At 35.5% G+C, this 20,503-nt stretch overlaps 1 long non-coding RNA gene across 1 annotated transcript in view; it reads right to left on the bottom strand.

Annotated features, from left to right (window-relative positions):
• Positions 1 to 3,292: 3,292 nt before the first annotated feature.
• The window catches only part of LOC139037988 (uncharacterized), a 118,965-nt gene continuing 101,754 nt past the window's right edge, over positions 3,293 to 20,503 (bottom strand). The window contains exon 3 of the long non-coding RNA XR_011490892.1: positions 3,293 to 3,412. This is a non-coding gene — a long non-coding RNA (uncharacterized lncRNA). The remainder of the gene's footprint in view (positions 3,413 to 20,503) is intronic.

Raw genomic sequence — 20,503 nt, 5'->3', positions numbered from 1 at the left:
GTCTAGAATAATTGCTCAGTACATTTGTCTCATTATCTTAGTGTTTCAACCCATATTTTGTTATCTATATACCAATAATTGATTTTTCATAAAGAGTAATTGCAACAGTGGTTTTTCTTGGCAATTCTCCATCCAAGCATATCAAGACCAACATGTTTTTCATTAGCTCACAGCACAAATAGTTGACAGTTAGGGTATCTGTACAGAACTTCTTGCTAAATGTCATTATTTGATCTGCTTTGACATAGGAAAGATTATTATACCAGTGTGTGGACAAACCCTACTTGTGCTGTTGCAACTTTTAATCAACATCATAGTTAATATTCATCTGGTGTTTCTCAACTGTGTATCGCAGGAGGGTATGCAAATCATTACAGCTAACTGAAATCAGTTTGATGACTTGGACAAATATTAGAAGTGATGCTGCTTATGGTGGCAATTTATGACTTGATCCACATTAAGAAATTTTGAGTAATTTTTTTCATTCGTGCAGTGTGTGTGTGGCAAAAATTATTTGGTTATTTGTCATAAGACTTTCTTTACTGCTTACCATTTTTCTGTTGTATCTAATTTTGTTCTCCTTTTAAATTCATTATTACTGCATTTAAATTTGTATTAATATTTGCATTATTATCTTTAGATGCATTATTATAATTTTATATTGAAACAGCAAAACAATGAAACAAATTTCAGAAAATTTGGTAAAAATGTCTAAGTAATAGGAATGAAAATTAAATAGCCCTATGGTATTTCACCCATTCTACCTATGTAAATAAACTTGATGAAGCAGTGAAAGTTTCTACATTTAGACTTCACAAAGACAACATCTATCTGAGAAGACATGTCCTAGTCACAAGGAGTTAGTATAAATGTGAAAAATATGTTATTTTCATGTTTAGGTTGTGTAAATCAAACCACGCCTTCATAACTGGCTATTTACTTCTGATCCTTGGGTTCTCCTAAAGTCAGTTTTGTTCTGTTTTTTTTTAAGTCAGAGAAGTCTAGCTACAGTGTGATACACTAATCAACTTTAAATTAAATGTTTAACAATGTAATGGATTAAATAAAATGATATGATGATTTACAACAGACATTTCTGTATTGTCATAAGTAATGAAGTTGTGAGCAACAGTTGTGAGCAGCAGTTTTTGGACTGTCCACCAAAGGTAAAGTCAGTCTGCCATAAATACTTAAAATTTAACTTAAAAAGATAAAGTAGAATAAATTAAGTTCATGTTTAAGTATGAAGTATTAACTTTAATATATCATCAACATATTTTTATTATATACAATCAACACACCCACCACTTTCACTTCAAGTTCAGGAGAAATAGATATCTTCTTAGCATGTAACAACTTTTTCATATATAACTATTCCAAATGTTACCTTTCAGGAAAGCAAAATATTCTCAATCCAATTTCAGAATAGTTATAAACACTGTAAAGACATTTCATTTTACATAGTAGTAAAAGAGACTGACATGACATTCTCAAGTTTGCTCGAGATTTTATGTTCCATGGGGTTTTCTCATGTCTTTATGTGTGCACATGGTCTCCACTGGCCGAGAACACGCGGGTAGCTCGGGCCCGCTATAGTCTCTGGTATGTATATACACAGTTTCTGGTCAACTCAGGATATGGGAATAACATCAATTTTGGCTAAGATTTGGCTCTGTCACTTCTAAAACTCCCTTTTAAGTTTCCTAACAAATTCACTTGCCCACTTCTTGAGCCTAACAAAACCACAACCACAGGCTAGTGAAGACTGCAGGAGTCCTGTTTGCTTGCCATTAAGACCACACTTAACTAACAATGCTCCACATCAACTGAGCCTCTCCTAGCAGCAAGAGCAAGACAGTTGAAATGGTTTCACAGCCTGCCCCACCCTTGTAAAACAACTAGGCTGACAGAGACAGGTGGGGGTGTCAGCCACCGTTCTTACTGAACTTTACGAAGATAACCTAGATGTCAGCAGAGACTTGATGGCCAGCAAAATAGCTCAGATCATTCAAAATAAAGCTTCCATTTGAAGTCAAATGTCAATGTAAACATATTTCTATTATATTCAAAGCCATAATGGATATAAAAGTTATAAAAGAATCAATATATACCTCACAAAATGGACAGAAACTAATAAACTATTTGTTTACTATATGACTAGCACTTGACTCCTCCAAGCTACAGTCTTTTCATCTTTGAAACAGGGTCAGTATAAGCACATGGATTAAATATACAGATGCTATATTGATGAAAGACAGTATTTATTTAAAGCATTCTATCATGTCAAACTATAAATTACAATCTCTCCTTAGAAAATTGTTTCCCATAACTTTTAATCAATTGTTTTCACTCTTTGGTTTCTAAGTTGTCCATCATGACAATAAAATTTCAATAAAGACCTGATCAACAGTAATTATAGTAGATTACTCTGCAAGCCCTATAAACCATAGATTTATATTATCCTGCTATTCATTTGACATATGACATCATAGACAAAAATATCAAATATATTCATAAATAGATTTTCTATGACACTGTTTCATTATGCAAATTTCCCCACATTAATTTAAAATAATATTTTCTGACTATGTACAGAATAAATTCTAATACAAAAATTTGAAACATCAGAAAATAATTGAAAATAACAAGAATCTCAAAACACATCTGCAATAGAAATTATGAACATTATTTTCTTTTTAAAAACTTGAGTTTTAAACAATGTTAAAGTATCAGTTTATTCTGATATTTTAATTACTGTCTGGTAAAAATTTTTTTTCCATTTGCCTAAAATCTGCTTGCCATTCCTTTTTATACTTTTAGGATTCTTCATCAGTTGTTTGTCAAATACCATATTTTTTGTTTAGAATAAAGCCCCATCAAAAATATGCTCAACTAGTGTATAAAGAAACCAGAAGGACAGTAAACCCCATCAAAAGGAGCTAGATAAAAGGAGTATTTAGAATACACCTCATTTCATTTTGCTTAATATACTGCACGTTGAAAATATTGGTTTTACAATGTGAAGGTTTATAGCAACACTGCTTAGAGTAAACCTATTAGAGCCATTTTTTTTTTTTTTAACAGCATTTGCTCACTTAATATCTCTATATCACAAATTGGTAATTCTAACATTTCAAACTTTTATTTGTATGGTGATCTATGATCAGTAATCTTTGATTTTATTACTATGACACTGAAGTTTCAGATGATGGTTAGCATTTTTTAGCAATAAGGTATTTTTAATTAAGGTATAAACTTGTTTAAGACATAACTCTATTACATACTTTGTAGGCCATAATATAATCAGAACTTTTACATACATTGGAAAAAAAAATTGTGGGACTCACTTTACTGTGATATTTGCTCTTTACTGGTGGTCTGCAAAGGGGTCCAAAATATCTTCAAGGTATGCCTATGTAAAGGTTGAGGAAAGAGTATTCAAGTCAGATTTTTAATTTATATTTAAAATAAAACCATAAGTTTGAGGTTGTAATTTTCTATACTGAACAAAACCCAGAAATACTAAAATCTCTGTTCTTCCCTGGTAACTCAGCTGGTAAAGAATCTGCCTGCAATGCAGGAGACCCTAATTCGATTCCTGGGTCAAGGAGTTCCCCTGGAGAAGGAATAGACTACCCACTTCAGTATTCTTGAACATGTTTCTTAATGGTAGGCTTCCCATACTTATCAAATAATATCTATTTTCAGTTTCCTTGCAAAAGTGACATGCAACAAAATTAATTTCAAAAGACTAAAACACAATCAGTGTATTCTTCGATCACCATGTAATCAATTAGAAATAAACAACAAAGCATCTATAAAGGCAGTGAGTATCTATAAATCTAACAATTTAACTCTATACAGCCAATTGTTAAGGAATAAGCTGCAAAGGATATTATAAAACTGTAGAAATTCAAAGATAATGAAAGCACAACATACTAAAAATTTTTGGACCATCTTAACCTGCACTTAGGAGAAAATCTATAGCTTTAACATACACTAAGGAAGTTTTGAAATAAAAAAATATATATAACCTTTCATTATGGGAAGCTAGAACAACAATAAAAGTTTAACCCCAAAATACAAATACATGCTGTCAACAAAATAAACAAACAAAAATCTCACTTTATATTTATGGGTGTATATAAACTGAAAGCTAAAGAGTACAAAAATATATTCTATGCAATGTCAATGAAAATAGAGCAGAGGTAGTTATATGAGACAAAATATATTTTAAGGCAATAATCATCACAAGAGAAAAAAGAACTTTATATAATGATAAATAGACCAACAATATTGCTGTTGTTCAGTTGGCAAATCAAGTCTGACTGTTTCATGAAACCATGGATTGTAGCCTAATGGGTTCCTACTAGTCCACAGGATTCTCTAGGTAAGAATACTGGAATGAATTGCCATTTCCTTCTCCAGGTGATCTTTCCAACTCAGAGATTGAACCGTGTCTCCTGCCCTGGCAGGTGGATTCTTTACTGGCAGCCATCAGGGAGGCCCAATTCAACAGTAATATATATCAATAATAATCATATATATATGTGCACCCAACATCAGAGCATTTAAATATATAAAGCAAACACTGACAGAACTGAAGGAAAAACAGACAGAAGTAGATTAATAGTAGGGGATTTCAATATCTCATTTTAAATAATGGACAGATCAACTCTGTTTTTAATTGATCGATATCACTTTTGGTTTCTCTCATTCACCAAGTCAATCTCCTGTACTTCTTTCTTTAGAATACTTTGATTATAACTGTGTGTGTGGAAGTGTGTTTCTATGTCCCATTATTTATGTAACTACCTGCTTGATGTGCTTGATATCCTCCCTCTAGAACACAGGCAGAAATCACCCTAACAAGAAGTCAACACAAACAACTTAGCCAACCTTTTCTTCCAGGGGCAAAAGCAAAAGGAAGAAGGAATGTAACCCTAAAGTTTGGGAAAAGGAGAACTAAACTGGAGCAAGTTTGGAAAAAAATGAAAAGACAGATAAACACAGCACAAATGAAAGAATAGGGTAGAAACTCATATGACAAATAAGTGATGTGGAAATAAACAATCTATCTGAAAGATAATTCAGAATAATGATAGTAAAGATGCTCCAAGGACTTGAAATTAGAATGGAGAAAATGCAAGAAACAATTAACAGTTAATACAATCACCGAGGACACAGAAGAAATAAAGAAACAGCAAACAGAGATGAATAACACAATTACTGAAATTAAAAATAGTCTAGAAGGAACCAATAGTAGAGTAACTGAGGCAGAAGAGCGGATAAGTGAGCTGGAAGATAGAATGGTGGAAATAACTGCTGAAGAGCAGAATAAAGGGAAAAGAATGGAAAGAATCGAGGATAGGCTCAGAAACCTTTGGGACGATATTAAATGCACCAACATTCAAGTTATAAGGGTTCCAGAGAAAGAAGAAAAAAAAATAGGCACTAAGAAAATTTTTGAAGAAATTATAGTTGAAAATTTCCCCAACATGGGAAAGGAAACAGTCAATTAAGCCCAAGAAGTATGGAGTCCCTTATAGGAGAAACCCAAGGAGAAACACATTGAGACATATATTATTAATCAAGCTAACAGAGATTAAGCACAAAGAAAGAATATTGAAAGCAGCAAGGGAAAAGCAACAAGTAACATAGAAAGGAAAACCCATATGATTAACAGGATCTTTCAGTAGAAATTCTGCAGACTAGAAGGGAATGGTAGGATATATTTAAAGTACTGAAAGAAAAAAATCTACAACCAAGATTAGTATACCCAGCAAAGATCTCATTCAAAATGTATATTAATAAAATGCCAATATGGACATATATATCAATAATTACCTTAAATGTAAACAGATTAAATGCACCAACCAAAAGATACAGAATGACTGAATGGATACAAAAACAAGATCCATATATATGCTGCCTACAAGAGACCCACTTCAGACCTACAAGAGACACATTCAAACTGGAAGTAAAAGGATGGAAAAAGATATTCCATATGAATGGAATCCAAAAGAAAGCCAGGGTGGCAATTCTTATTCAGACAAAATAGACTTTAAAATAAAGAATATTATAAGAGAAAAAGAAGGACACTATATAAGGATCAAAAGATCAATCCAAGAATAAGACATTACAATTGTAAATATTTTATGAACCCAAGATAGGAACCCCTCAATACATAAGGCAAACACTAACAGTCATAAAAGGGGAAATCGACAGTAACACATTAATAGTAGGGGGACTTTAACACACTACTTATACCAATGGGCAGATCATCAAAACAGAAAATCAATAAGGAAACATAAACCTTAAATGAAATTAAACCAAATGTGCCTAATTGATATCTTCAGGACTTTCCATCCAAATGCAGACAAATGCACTCTCTTCTCAAGTGCACATGGAACATCTCCAGGATGGGCCACAAATCAAGGTTCAGTAAATTAAATAAAACTGAAATCATATCAAGTTCTTCTCTGACCACAATGATATAAAGCTAGTTATCAACCAGAGGAAAAAACAGTAAAAAAACACAAACTCGTGGGGATTAAACAATACATTATCAAATAACAAAGAGGTTACTGAAGAAATAAGAAGGGAAGTCAAAAAATTTCTGGAAACAAATAATAACAAAAACACGATGACCCAAAACCTATGGGATTCAGAAAATCAGTTCTAAGGGGGGCGTATATAGCAATACAATCCTACCTCAAGAAAAGCTCAAATAGACACCCTAAATCTACATCTAAAGCAGCTGCAAAAACAACAACAACAAAAAAAATCCCAAAGTCAGCAGAAGGAAACAAATCATAAAGATCAGAGAAGAAATAAATGAAAAAGAAATGAAGGAAAGAGTTGCAAAGATTAAAAACTAAAAGTTGTTTGAGAAGATAAGCAAAATTGACAAACCACTAGCCAGACTCATCAAGAAAAAAAGGGACAAAATCAAATCAACAAATTTAGAAATGAAAAAGGTAGAGGTTACAACAGACAACACAGAAATACAAAGGATCATAAGAGAATATTATGAGCAATTATATGCTAGTAGAATGGGAAACCAAGAGGAAATGGACATATTTTAGAACAGTTCAATCTCCCAAGACTGAACCAGGTAGAAATAGAAATTATAGACCAGTCAATCACAAACACTGAAATCAAAACTGTGATTTAAAAAAAAAAAAAAATCTCCCCCAAAACAAAAGCCCAGTCCAAATGGCTTCACAGGGGAATTCTATCAAACACTTAGAGTAGAGCTATTGTCTATGTTCCTGAAACTCTTCCAAAAAATTTCAGACAAAGGAACACTTCCAAACTCATTCTACATGACCACCATCACCCTGATACCAAAACCAGGCAAAGACAAAGCAAAAAAAAAATAGAAAATTATAGGCCAAGGTCACTGATGAATGTAGATGCAAAAATCCTCAACAAAATTTGGGCAAACAGAATTCAACAACACATTAAATATCTCATACACCATGATCAATTTTGGTTTATTACAGGAATGCAAGGATTCTTCAATATGTGCAAATCAATCAATGTAACACCACATTAACAAAGTGAAAGATAAAAACTTTATGATCATAATAGATGCAGAAAAAGCCTTTGACAAATTTTAGCAACCATTTATGATTAAAACGCTTCAAAAAAATGAGCATAGAAGGAACTTACCTCAAGATAGTAATGGCCATATATGATAAGCCCACAGCAAACATTATTCTCAATGGTGAAAAACTAAAAGCATTCCATCTAAGATCAGGAACAAGAAAGAGTGTCCATTTTCATCACTATTATTCAACATAGCTTTGGAAGTCCTAGCTATGGCACTTAGAGAAGAAAAGGACAAATAAAAGGAATCCAGATTGAAAAAGAAGGAAAACTCTCACTGTTTGCAGATAACATGATACTATACACAGAAAACCCAAAAGAAACTATCAGAAATTACTAGAACTAATCAGTGAATTCAGCAAAGTCATGAATACAAGGTCAATACACAGAAATCACTTGCATTCCTATACAATAACAATGAAAAATCAGAAAGAGAAATTAAGGAATCAATCCTTTTTGCCACTGCAACAGAAAGAATAAAATATCTTGGAATAAACCTAACTAAGGAGATTAAAAAAAAGTTGTGTACAGAAAATTATTCACTAATGAAAGAAATAAAAAACCACATAAATGGAGAGATACCCTATGTTCCTGGGTAGGAAGAATCAATATTGTGAAAATGACTATTCTATCAAATGCAATCTACAGATTCAATGTAATCCCTATCAAATACCAATGACATTTTTCACAGAACAAGAACAAAAATTTCACAATTCATGTGGAAACACAAAAGACCCTGAATAGCCAAAGCAGTCTTGAGAAAGAAGAATGGAACTGGAGGAATCAACCTTCCTGACTTCAGACTATACTGCAAAGCTACAGTCATTAAGACAGTATGGTACTGGCACAAAAACAGAAATGTAGACCAATGGAACAAGATAGAGAACCCAGAACAAGATAGAGAAACCAATGCACCTATGGGTACCTTATTTTTGGCAAAAGATGCAAGAACACACAATGGGGCAAATACAGTTCCTTCAATAAGTGGTGCTGGGAAAACTGTACAGCTACATGCAAAAGAATGAAATTAGAACCTTTCCTAATGCCATTCACAAAGATATGGATTACTTATAATGGATTAAAGACCTAAATGTAAGACCAGAAACTATAAAATTCTTAGAGGAAAACATAAGCAGAACATTTGATGACATAAACCAAAGCAAGATCCTCTATGACCCACTTACTAGAGTAGTGGGAATAAAAATAAAAATAAACATGTGGGACCTAATTAAACTTAAAAGTTTTTGCACAGCAAAGAAAACTACAAACAAGGTGAAAAGACAACCCTCAGAATGGTAGACAATAATAGCAAAGGAGACAACTGACAAAGGATTAATTTTCAAAATATACAAGCAGCTCATACAACTCAGTGCCAGAAAAACAAACAAACCAGTCAAAAAGTGGGGAAAAGACCTAAACAGACATTTCACCAAAGAAGATATACAGATGGCTAACAAACACATGAAATGATGCCCAATACCACTCTTTATTAGAGAAATACAAATCAAAATGATATACCACCTCACACCAGTCTGAATTGGCCATCATCAAAAATTTACAAACAATAAATGCTGGAGAGGGTGTGGGGAAAAGGGAACCCTCTTGCATTGCTTGTGGGAATGTAAAGTAAATTGATACAGCCACTATGGAATATGGTATGGAGATTCCTTAGAGAACTAGGAATAATACCACCATATGACTTAGCAATCCCACTCCTAGGTATGTACCCTGAGGAAACCAAAATTGGAAAACACACATGTACCCCAATGTTCATTGAAGCAATATTTGCAACAGCTAGAATATGAAAGCAACCTGATGTCCATCGATAGATGAATGGATAAAGAAGCTGTGGTACATATATATGATGGGATATTCAGTAAAGTTCAGTCACTCAGTCGTGTCGGACTGTTTGCAACCACATGAATGGCACCACTCCAGGCCTCCCTGTCCATCACCAACTCTCGGAGTTTACTCAAACTCATGTCCATCGAGTCGGTGATGTCATCCAGCCATCTCATCCTCTGTCGTCCCCTTCTCCTCCTGCCACCAATCCTTCCCAGCATCAGGGTCTTTTCCAATGAGTCAACTCTTTGCATGAGGTGGCCAAAGTATTGGAGATTCAGCTTCAGGGTCAGTCCTTCCAATGAACAGTCCTAAAAGACTGATCTCCTTTAGGATGGACTGGTTGGATCTCCTTGAAGACCAAGGGACTCTCAAGAGTCTTCTCCAACACCACAGTTCAAAAGTGTCAATTTTTCGGCACTCAGCTATCTTCACAGTCCAACTCTCACATCCACACATGACCACTGGAAAAATCATAGTTTTGACTAGATGGACCTTTGTTGACAAAGTAGTGTCTCTGCTTTTTAATATGCTATCTAGGTTGGTCATAACTTTCCTTCCAAGGAGTAAGCGTCTTTTAATTTCATGGCTGCAATCACCATCTGCAGTCTGACACTGTTTCCACTGTTTCCCCATTTATTGGCCATGAAGTGATGGGACCAGATGCCATGATCTTAGTTTTCTGAATGTTGAGCCTTAAGCCAACTTTTTCACTCTCCTCTTTCACTTTCACCAAGAGTCTTTTTAGTTCCTCTTCACTTTCTGCCATAAGGGTGGTGTCATCTGCATATCTGAGGTTATTGATATTTCTCCTGGCAACCTTGATTCCAGCTTGTGCTTCTTCCAGCCCAGTGTTTCTCATGATGTACTCTGCATATAAGTTAAACAAGCAGGGTGACAATATACAGCCTTGACATACTCCTTTTCCTATTTGGAACTGGTCTGTTGCTCCATGTCTTGTTCAAACTGTTTTTCCTGACCTGCATACAGGTTTCTCAAGAGGCAGGTCAGGTGGTCTGATATGCCCATCTCTTTCAGAACTTTTCAAAGTTTATTGTGATACACTCAGTCAAAGACTTTGGCATAGTCAATAAAGCAGAACTGGATGCTTTTCCGGAACTCTCTTGCTTTTTTGATGATCCAGCGGATCATCTGGAACATTTGGACATCTGGAAGTTCACGGTTCACATATTGCTTAACCCTGGCTTGGAGAATTTTGAGCATTACTTTACTAGTGTGTGAGATGAGTGCAATTGCAGTAGTTTGAGCATTCTTTGGCATTGCCTTTCTTTGGGACTGGAATGAAAACTGACCTTTTCCAGTCCTGTGGCCACTGCTGAGTTTTCCAAATTTGCTGGCATATTGAGTGCAGCACTTTCACAGCATCATCTTTCAGGATTTGAAATAGCTCAACTGGAATTCCATCACTTCCACTAGCTTTGTTTGTAGTGATGCTTTCTAAGGCCCACTTGACTTCACATTCCAGGATGTCTGGCTCTAGGTAAGATGGGATATTCCCAGCCATAAAATGGATATTACCCAGCCATAAAAAGGAATGCATGTTAGTCAGTTCTAATGAGGTGGGTGAATCTAGACTGTACTAAACAGAGCCAGAAAGTCAGAAGTAAGTCAGAAAGAGAAATACAAATATCATATACTGATGCATATATACGGAATCTAGAAGGATGGTACTGATGAATTTATTTTAAAGGCAGCAATGCAGAAACAGACATAGAGAATAGACTTATGGACACAGTGGGAGGGGAGGAGATAGAGGGTGAGATGTATGGAGAGAGTAACATGGAAACTTACAATACCATATGTAAAATAGATAGCCAATAGGAATTTGCTCTATGCCTCAGCGAACCCAAACAGGGGCTAACAATCTAAAAGGGTGGGGTGGGGAGGAAGACGGGAGAGAGTTTTGGGAAGAAAGGGACTTCGGTGTACCTATGACTGATACTTATCGAAGTTTGACAGAAAATAACAAAATTCAGTAAAGCAACTAACCTTCAATTAAAAAATAATTAAAGTTTTTTAAATGTCAAAACAAAGAGTGAACAGAAGTTACCCAAGTTATAAATGAAAAATGGTCACAATTATATATTAGATAGTAAGAAAACAGAAAAAATACTACATTAGTACAGACTTACAATATTATGAAGAAAAAAGTATGTGTGCACAAAGGTTATTTTAATATATTTGACAACTAACTTAGATAAAATAACAAACGACTTGAAAGATAAATGTTTTCACATATGTCACAAGAGAAAACAAGTATTTAAAAGCCTGTTATTTAACAGAGAAATTAGAATTGGGGGGGGAAAAAATCTCCCACAAAGTAAACTCCAAGACTTGAGGAAGTCATCTGTGAATTATTCATAACAGCTAATGAAAAAAAAATACAATATAAATAAAAATTATTTTACAATACAGAGTAAGAACAATGCTCAAGTTCTTTATAAGGATACACAATTCTGTCCAAATCTAGTCAAAGACATTCAGTTCAGTTCAGTTACTCAGTTATGTCTGACTCTGTGACCCCTGGGACTGCAGCACGCCAGGCCTCCCTGTCCATCACCAACTTCTGGAATTTACACAAACTCATGTCCATCGAGACAGTAATGCCATCCAACCATCTCATCCTCTGTCATCCCCTTCTCATCCTGCATTCATTCTTTCCCAACATCAGGGGCTTTTCCAATGAGTCAGTTCTTTGCATCAGGTGGCCAAAGTATTGAAGATTCAGCTTCAGCATCAGTCCTTCCAATGAACACCCAGGACTGATTTCCTTTAGGATGAACTCGCTTAGTCTTCCTGCAGTCCAAGGGACTCTCAAGAGTCTTCTCCAACACCATAATTCAAAAGCATCAGTTCTTCGGTGCTCAGCTTTCTCTATAGTCCAACTCTCACATCCACACATGACTATTGGAAAAACCATAGCCTTGACTAGACGGACCTTTGTTGGCAAAGTAATGTCCTTGCTTTTTAATATGCTGTCTAGGTTTGTCATAGTTTTTCTTCCAAGGAGCAAGCATCTTTTGATTTCATGGTTGCAGTCACCATCTGCAGTGATTTTGGAGCCCCCCAAAATAAAATCTGTCACCTTTTCCAGTGTTTCCCCATCTATTTTCCACGAAGTGATGGGACTGGATGCCATGATTTTAGTTTTCTGAAAGTTGAATTTTAAGCCAGCTTTTTCACTCTCCTCTTTTACCCTCATCAGGATCATAAACTATAAATCAATGTAACTAATCATATTACCAAAATAAAGAAAAAATACATTTGATCATTGCAAATGAAAACATATTTGGCAAAATTATACACCATTCATGGTAAAAAAAATTATAGCAAAATAACAATAGGAAGGAATTGTCTCAATTTGATAAAGATCACCTACAAAAATGTGCATATGGTAGCATAAGTAAAAGTGAATTTCCTGCTCTACAAACAAGTATGTATACCACTTGGTAGGCAGTCCATCTTCTGGTTAAAAACCTATATCCAACTTTTCAGGCATATCTGTAGGCAATTGCAAAGGTTTTTCCAGGTCTAAGATAAAAGCTGCCCCCCACACAACAGACTATGCTCACAGTCAGAACACTGAAGCATCTGGAGAGAGTTACAGGCAAGGTTTTAGGCATCTCTGGTCAGTTATACTCTTCATATATTGAAATGGGCTTCCCTTGTGGCTCAGCTGGTAAAGAATCCACCTGCAATGTGGAAGACCTGGGTTTGATCCCTGGGTTGGGAAGATCCCCTGGAGAAGGGAAAGTTACCCACTCTAGTATTCTTGCCTGGAGAATTCCATGGACTATATTGTCCATGGGGTTGCAGAGTCGGACATGACTGAGCAATTTTCACTAGCTGAGGCAGCTTCCTTCTAAAGTCTCTTTATCTGAAGAATTGGTCAGAAGTCTTCTTTCAGGCACATCTGCCAATATCACCTTAACAAGAGGAAGAAAACTTGAAGCCACTTTCTCTATTCTGACACAGTACGTCTCTCCACTCCATGTCCTACCTCTCATCTTCCCATTTATCCCAGTATCCATAAATCTGCCAGAGCTTTCTGTAATTGCTAAATATTTTTGAGACATTTTGGGACAATAATAAGTATCCTGTTCCTCATGATATTTCCACCCACTGCTGCTGCTGCTGCTAAGTCGCTTCAGTCATGTCTGACTCTGTGCGACCCCATAGATGGCAGCCCACTAGGCTCTCCCATCCGTGGGATTCTCCAGGCAAGAATAGCGGAATGGGTTTCCATTTCCTTCTCCAATGCATGAAAGTGAAAAGTGAAATTGAAGTCGCTCAGTTGTTTATGACTCTTAGCGACTCCATGGACTGCAGCCTATCAGGCTCCTCCATCCATGGGATTTTCCAGGCAAGAATACTGGAGTGGGGTGCCATTGCCTTCTCTGTTCCACCCACTACTTATCTCATCTATTAATATTCTTTCTGAAGCCATTTTTACTCTAATATATCTCCAATATATGCCATGGTGAGTGTTAGTTTCTCAGTTAAGTCTGATTCTTTGCAACCCCATGAAATGTAACCCACCTGGCTCCTCTGTCCATGGAATTCTCCAGACAACAATACTGGAGTGGATATACAGGGAATTTTCCGGACCCAGGGAGCAAACCTGGGTCTCCTGCATTGCAGGCGTATTCTTTATCATCTGAACCACCAGAGAAGCCCCCAAATATGGCATAGTGTTTTTTTCTATTTTCTTAATTCATTATGCATTTGTTTCACTTTTTCACCTATTAAATGTGATTCTAGTTTTAGAAAATGTTTATCTATCTTCCTCACTTATTTATTCAATTATTTATGCTAATCATTATTTAGATACTTATATTATTCTATGGGTTAGAGTATATTCCATTGTTTGTCATTATTTATTTTACTTATTATTTAAATTGTTTCAGATTTGGCCAATTTGAGAGCCACTTCAGCATGATATATGTGTGCATTTTAAATTTCCACATCATAAACCTGATATCTTGATATCAAAAGTCCAAGAGTTGTTTTTTTCTAAGTCCATTTGTTAGAAAAATTTGAATTTTTACCTTAAAATTTTAAAGTTTTAAATTTATCTTAAACTTTTAAAATAAAGGTCCATAAAACATTCTTTTACAAAATGACTACATCTTTTAAAAATACTCTTTATTGTAAACTCACAGCCTTTTTTTTTTTTTTTTTTTTCTTTTTTGGACTATGCAACACAGCTTCTGAGTCTTAGCTCTCCTTCTAGGGATATATTCAGGCCCTTAGCAGGGAGTCCTAACTACCGGACCACCAGAGAATTCCCCTAACAGTCTTTGTAATCTACTTTATGTGACATCCTGAGAGCAGTTACCTTGCTAAGACCTGTACACAATCATTTCTAAATAATAGAGATTCAATGGATAACTGCATTTTAAGCTAATAAGAATAAATTTATCCATAGCAAACAAATGTTAAAATTTATAAGCATTTCAAAGATTCTCCAGATCCTCATTGAAACTGCATATCTGTAATTTGTTTCAACAAGATTATTTCATTTATTTTCTCATGTATATTAGTGCCTGAATGAGTTTTAATATTACTTATGTTCAATTTTACTGTGTTGTAACTTTTATTAAAGAAGCTTAATCAAGTGCAATAAAAATCCCCAATTGTAGATTTTTTTCTTTGTTAAAAGCAAAGTGCTGCCAAGAGTCTGGATGAGAACTATGGGATACTATATCCAACAGGAAATCTATTTTTTAATAAAAAAGAGGCTCTTGATAAACTCTATGCTTGAAGCAAATTTTAAAAGCATTTGCTATAGCCACAGAGCCTTTTAATTCCTTAACACCCACACATAAATCTTAATAACATCCTTCTTGACTATAAGTTTTAGCCACTTCACTGAAAAGGAAATGGTTTAATATCTACCTTGTAAACTTAGCAAAAAATATATTTAAATATGTAGAATTTAAAATCTTTTAGTTAATGAAATATTAATCTCATCAAATATTTGAATACTTCTAATTCTTAAAATGTGAATTCTTTCTGTTTCCTATGTAGACAAAGGCAATTTTCATAAAAAATTCTATGGAGAGCAAAAGGAAATGCTTGGATAAAATGAACAATTCTGAAAAACATCTTGTGTTTAATTGTTATTAATGCCTAAATAATTATGAATCATCTAAGTATAAATACAAAGCTGTTGATAATTTAATGAAGGCAAACATCAGTTTTAAATTCCCATAATTGTTTTTTTAAAGACTGTAATTAAAGCCTTCTCATAAGGTGCATGTTTCAATTCTAACTAGAGAAAGGGCAAGGGTCACAACAATGCTGGACATAGTTTTCACGCAGAAAGATATTTTGTAGAATTTATTCCAACCAAGCTAATATACTTTGAAAGAAATAGTTCCTGCATCTACACTTTGCTCTTTCAGTACTTGGTCTGGTCCACAATATGCAATAAATATACTTGTATAAAAATTGTTTTTCTATATTTTATTGGTATATCAAGAATACTAAATAATGAAAAGAGTGTCTATTACTGATTATTTTAAGCCCTTATAAATAAAATTGAATTTTAGAAACTTTTAATTTAAATTCCATCATACCATAACATTTTATTGTGATTAGTTAAAAGCTGTTTGGATTTGTTGATATGCAAATCATCTTCTATTTATTTGAAACATAAAAGATCTGATTTCTGGTTAAAGCAAATGTAAAAATGATCTTCATATTCACTGTCACTTCCAAAACTATGGACACTACATTAAAACATTAAAATCAGAAAAATCGATTCCACTTTCCAAGGAGCAAAGGTATAGTCCTATTGTATTGGCTATTTCTTACCACACAGTCCATTAGTCCAAAGTCTAGTAGCTTAAAACAGCAAGCATTTATTGTCTCATAGTTTCTGTGGTCAAGGATACAAATACAGCATAGCTGAGTCCATTTCTTCAGGATCTCTCAGAAGGCTGCACAAAATGTAGGACAGGGGCCTAAAAAAATTTACATAGGATTAAGCTAGCCCTAAAATAAGGGAAATTTTTAATTTCCTCAGAAAAACAAAAAGCTGAAAAACAACCTCAGAAGGGTCAAGTTTGCCAGTGATTGGTTTATTAACTGCCAAAACAAAGTCCAACAATTTTTAAAGAAATACTTGTAATATGGAACTTGAAAACATAAAATATATAACAATAAAATTGACCATCTTATTAAAAATATTTGTACATTCAAATGAAATATATCACTAGGAGAAATGAAAAATAAAATGAATCTTATATTAAAAAATAATTAGAAAAGATTTGAAGTGGATTTTAATACATTTATTTTAAATATGTCCAGGTATTTCAAGTATTTATTAATTTAGTGCAAAAATAAATTAAATAAGAACAAATAAATACTTCTACATACGACATATGAATTAGATTAAATGGGGGAAAGAGCTTGTTTTACCTGAGTGGATTACAAACTGTAGTTCACTAAATTTAAGACATAACAAACGAAAGCAAACAGAGTAAAGTATCCATTACCAATTGACCTGTGCTATTAGCAAGCAGTCTAACATACAGGTAACTGGTACCTCAGAAAAGGGAGAAGGGAAGTAGAGAAAAATATTTAAAGAAATAATGACCAGCATTTTTTTCTCAAATGTGTGAAGCACAATAAAACCACAGATCCAAGAAGTAAAATCAGGATCTACCACATAAAAACATGGAAACTCACAGGAGTTAAAAGTCATAAGTGTAAAAAAGTGACAATCCAGTCTGTGCATAAACACATTATTTCTTTTTAAAAAATTGTGATAAAAAACATATTAGACTACGCTTCATGTCAACAATGTTGCTGCATATTACAGGATTTCTCTCTTCTAAAGTCCTAATAATACACCATCGTATGCATCAGAGAAGCATATGGGCTTCTCTGATGGCTCAGCGGTAGAGAATTTGCCTACAATGTGAGGTGCAGATTTGACCCCTGGGTTGGGAAGATCCCCTGGAGGAGGGCATGGCAACCCACCCCAGTATTCTTGCCTGGAGAATCCCATGGGCAGAGGAGCCTGGTGGGCTACAGTCCACAGGGCTGCAGTCAGACACGACTGAAGTGACATAGCACACGTGCATATACACATACTCTTTATCCATTCATCTCTCAGCAGATGTTTAGGTTGTTTCCGTCTCTTGGCTAATGTGAATAATGCTGCAATTAACCTGGGAGAGCAAATACCTTTTGGAGATCTTGATTTCAATTCTATGGATATATATTCAGAAGTGAGATTGCTTAGTCACATGATAGTTCTATTTTTAATTTTGGAGGAAGATTTCCATATATTCCCAAAAATCATGTACAAGAGTTCTAATTTCTCCACATCTTCTCCAAAATTTATTGTTTTTCTTTTTGCTTTTGTTTTTGTACAGGAGTGGCCCAGAGGTGCTACCCCACGTCCAAGGTCAAGGGCGGCACCCGAGAGGAGCTACCAAACCTCCAAGGACCGGCGGCTGCGCGGGCGCAGGAGGGCCGAGAGGAGATACCCTCGCCCAATGTAAGGAGCAGCTGTTGCGCTTTGCTAGAGCAGCCGTGAAGAGATACCCCACGTCCAAGGTAGGAGAAACGTAAGTAAGACGGTAGGTATTGCGAGAGGGCATCAGGTGGACAGACACAATAAAACCATAATCACAGAAAACTAGCCAATCTGATCACACGGACCACAGTCTTGTCTAATTCAATGAAACTAAGCCATGCCGTGTGGGGACTCCTAAGACGGATGGGTCATGGTGGAGAGTTCTGACAGAATGTGGTCCACTGGAGAAGGGAATAGAAAACCACTTCAGCATTCTTGCCTTGAGAATCCCATAAACAGTATGAAAAGGTAAAATGATAGGATACTGAAAGAGGAACTCCCCAGGTCAGTAGGTGCCCAATATGTTAATGGAGACCAGTGGAGAAATAACTCCAGAAAGAATTAAGGGATGGAGCCAAAGCAAAAACAATACCCAGTTGTGGATGTGACTGGTGATAGAAGCAAGGTCCGATGTTGTAAAGAGCAATATCGCATAGGAACCTGGAATGTTAGGTCCATGAATCAAGGCAAATTGGAAGTGGTCAAACAGGAGATGGCAAGAGTGATTGTTGACATTCTAGGAATCAGAAAACTAAAATGGGCTGGAATGGGTGAATTTAACTCAGATGACCATTATATCTATTATTGTGGGCAGGAATCCCTTATAAGTAATGGAGTAGCCATCATGGTCAACAAAAGAGTCCGAAATACAGTACTTGGATGCAATCTCAAAGACAGAATGATCTCTGTTCATTTCCAAGACACACCATTCAATACCACAGTAATCCAAGCCTATGCCCCAAACAGTAATGCAGAAGGAGCTGAAGTTGAATGGTTCTACGAAGACCTACAAGACCTTTTAGAACTAACACCCAAAAAAAAGATGTCCTTTTCATTATAGGGAATTGGAAGGCAAAAGTAGGAAGTCAAGAAACACCTGGAGTAACAGGCAAATTTGGCCTTGGAGTGCAGAATGAAGCAGGGCAAAGGCTAATAGAGTTTTGTCAAGAGAACACACTGGTCATAGCAAACAGACTCTTCCAACAACACAAGAGAAGACTCTACACATGGACATCACCAGATGATCAACATCAAAATCAGACTGATTATATTCTTTGCAGCCAAAGATGGAGAAGCTCTATACAGTCAGCAAAAACAAGACTGGGAGCTGATTGTGGCTCAGATTGTGAGCTCATTCCCAAATACAAAATTAAATTGAAGAAAGTAGGGAAAACCACTAGACCATTCAGGTATGACCTAAATCGAATCCCTTATGACTATACAATGGAAGTGAGAAACAGATTTAAGGGACTAGATCTGATAGACAGAGTGCCTGATGAACTATGCATGGAGGTTTGTAACATTTTACAGGAGACAGGGATCAAGAACATCACTATGGAAAAGAAATGTAAAAAGGCAAAATGGTTGTCTGAGGAGGCCTTACAAATAGCTGTGAAAAGAAGAGAACAGGAAAGCAAAGGAGAAAGGGAAAGATATTCCCATTTGAATGCAGAGTTCCAAAGAATAGCAAGGAGAGATAAGAAAGACTTCCTTGGTGATCAATACAAAGAAATAAAGGAAAACAACAGAATGGGAAAGACTAGAGATCTCTTCAAGAAAATTAGAGATACCAAGGGAACATTTCATACAAAGATACATTCAATAAAGTACAGAAATGGTATGGACCTGACAGAAGCAGAAGATATTAAGAACAGGTCGCAACAACACACAGAGGAACTGCACAAAAAAGATCTTCATGACCCACATAATCAAGATGGTGTGATCACTCACCTAGAGCCAGACATCCTGGAATGTGAAGTCAAGTGGGCCTTAGAAAGCATCACTATGAACAAAGCTAGTGGAGGTAATGGAATTCCAATTGAGCTATTTCACATCCTGAAAGATGATGCTGTGAAAGTGCTGCACTCAATATGCCAGCAAATTTGGAAAACTCAGCAGTGGTCACAGGACTAGAAAAGGTCCGTTTTCATTCCAGTTCCAAAGAAAGGCAATCCCAAAGAATGCTCAAACTACCACAATTGCACTCATCTCACACACTAGTAAAGTAATGCTCAAAATTCTCCAAGCCAGGCTTAAGCAATATTTGAACCATGAATTTCCAGATGTTCAAGCTGGTTTTAGAAAAGGCAGAGGAACCAGAGATCAAATTGCCAACATCTGCTGGATCAATGAAAAAGCAAGAGAGTTCCGGAAAAATATCTAGTTCTGCTTTATTGACTATACCATAGCTTTGACTGAGTGTATCACAATAAACTGTGGAGAATTCTGAAAGAGATGGGCATACCAGACCACCTGACCTGCCTCTTGAGAAACCTGTATGCAGGTCAGGAAGCAATAGTTAGAACTGGACATAGAGCAACAGACTAGTTCCAAATAGGAAAAGGAGTATGTCAAGGCTGTATATTGTCACCCTTATTTAACTTATATGCAGGGTACATCATGAGAAACACTGGGCTGGAAGAAGCACAAGCTGGA

Source organism: Odocoileus virginianus, chromosome 13 (genome assembly GCF_023699985.2).
Source record: "Odocoileus virginianus isolate 20LAN1187 ecotype Illinois chromosome 13, Ovbor_1.2, whole genome shotgun sequence".
Lineage (NCBI taxonomy): Eukaryota > Metazoa > Chordata > Mammalia > Artiodactyla > Cervidae > Odocoileus > Odocoileus virginianus.
The sequence above is the reverse complement of the archived record's forward strand: the minus strand, read 5'-3'. Positions and strand labels throughout refer to the sequence as shown.